Source organism: Hevea brasiliensis, chromosome 6 (assembly GCF_030052815.1).
Source record: "Hevea brasiliensis isolate MT/VB/25A 57/8 chromosome 6, ASM3005281v1, whole genome shotgun sequence".
NCBI classification, from domain to species: Eukaryota; Viridiplantae; Streptophyta; class Magnoliopsida; order Malpighiales; family Euphorbiaceae; genus Hevea; species Hevea brasiliensis.
In genome coordinates this window covers 11,340,393-11,342,397 of record NC_079498.1, presented here as the reverse complement: position 1 = coordinate 11,342,397, position 2,005 = coordinate 11,340,393, and positions in this window count along the sequence as shown.

Sequence of the window (2,005 nt, the reverse complement as noted above, 5' to 3'; positions counted from 1 at the left end):
ATTCTTTCTCAAAAATATTCTACAATCGCTTAAGAATTCAACGACTTCATATCCCATCTCAAAATAATTTTAGTTTCAACAAAATAACTTATTCAACTTAACCCAATCCCTAGTACCTAATTTAACACTTTGTACATTAAAATTTATATAAAATATGTTAATTATCGGATAAATTTCAAATTTTAACCATATGTTAACATCCAAATACAATATCAATAAAAATTTTAGCACCAAATCACTTCTACATCATGAGATATCAAAATATTCATCCAACCCTTTAAAATCTAAATTTTTCAGAAACGATTCTTACTCAGACAACTTATGCAAAACAATTTTTACCACAAGTTTAAAATTCATCAAATTTTAATACAATAGCCTCAACATCCCAAAGATCATCTTTGCTAAATTTTATAATTTTCTGAGTATTCTAACTATTTATTTTTCTCAAATTTCAATAGCCAAAATTCAGAATTTCAAATGTAGACAGCCTATGTTCAACAATTTATTTCTCTAAATCCAACTATTGAAAATTACCAAATTTTAACTATAACTTTTACACATATAGACCCCAAACATATCAAAAAATTAATGGTGAAAGATGCACTAAACTCACCTGGACGGAAGACAAAATTGCTGCCCCTGCTCAACCCCTGTTTCTGCTCCTATTCATCATCTTCTCCTTTTCTCTCTCAAATTTCTTGCTTTTCAGATCACTCTCCCTCTTTTGCCCTTGCTAACATCCATCTTTGCTAGAGAAATCTCAAAAATTCAGCCACCATCTCCCTCCTTCTCTTCTTCTTCCTCTTCTTCTTCTTCATTCTTTCTCTGTTTTCCTTTCCTTTTCTCTTTCCCAATTCTTCTACACTCTGTTTCTTTTTTTTTTTTTCATAATTGCTGCTGGAGAAACCAACTCTCATGACAAAATATACCAGCTGTCTCACTTTCTAAAAAAATTTTATTTTTGGTCCTTCAACTTTCCAAAAGTTAATTTTCCACTCAAAAGCTCATAATTTATTTATCTCTCTCTCTCTCTCTCTCTCTCTCTCTCTCTCTCTCTCTCTCTCTCTCTCTCTCTTTCTAAGCTACTAGAGAAGTCCATCATGTGACCCTCATCTGCCAGCTGCTCATTAAAAGTGTCATGATCTGATTCTATGGGCCGGATTGACACTAGGACCTGGGTCGGTATAATGCCACCAAGGACCGTAATAAGCCTCACTATTTTCAAAACCATATCCAGGACCAAAATCAAGGCCCAACATGCAAACAAAAATAAAATAAAATATTATAAATTTATTTTGAGCCAACTCAACCCGATTTCTATCAGGAAACCAAAATTAGGGGAGCTCAGCTCAACCCTGATATCCATCATGTACAAACTATTTAATAACATAAATTTTTCATTAAATAATACAACATATATGTATATATATATATATATATATATATATATATATATATATATATATATATATATATATATATAAACTATTGTCACAACGGAGCTCTAGTTATTAAATAGACACAATAATAGACACAATAAATAAATAATACATAAATTTATTTATTTATATAAATAAATAGACACAATAATCTATTAAACTAAGAAGCATAACCTACGGAGGAAAATGCAAGTTAAACTCAAAAAATAAACTCGCTCCTCTTGCAACCTGAGAAAATTTTTGAACAGGAATGAGTATTCTACTCAAAGAGTTTATGTATTAATTATAGATGTAATTTCTATAATTATCTAAAACTGGTGCAATCCTACCATGAAATACACATCCAACATATAAAATAAATAATTCACCTAATATTCACATGAGAAATTAATTTGGAGCTACTCACACACCAAATGTATCACATCAATATATATATAGGAGTTGATCCCCTACATAACTCTCTTAATTCAATACCTGCTAGTGAGGTCAACTCAAGCTGGACTTTCACTTAATAATCTAAGTGTGGGGGTTTGTAAAATCAACTCAAAATCATACTCACCCCGACT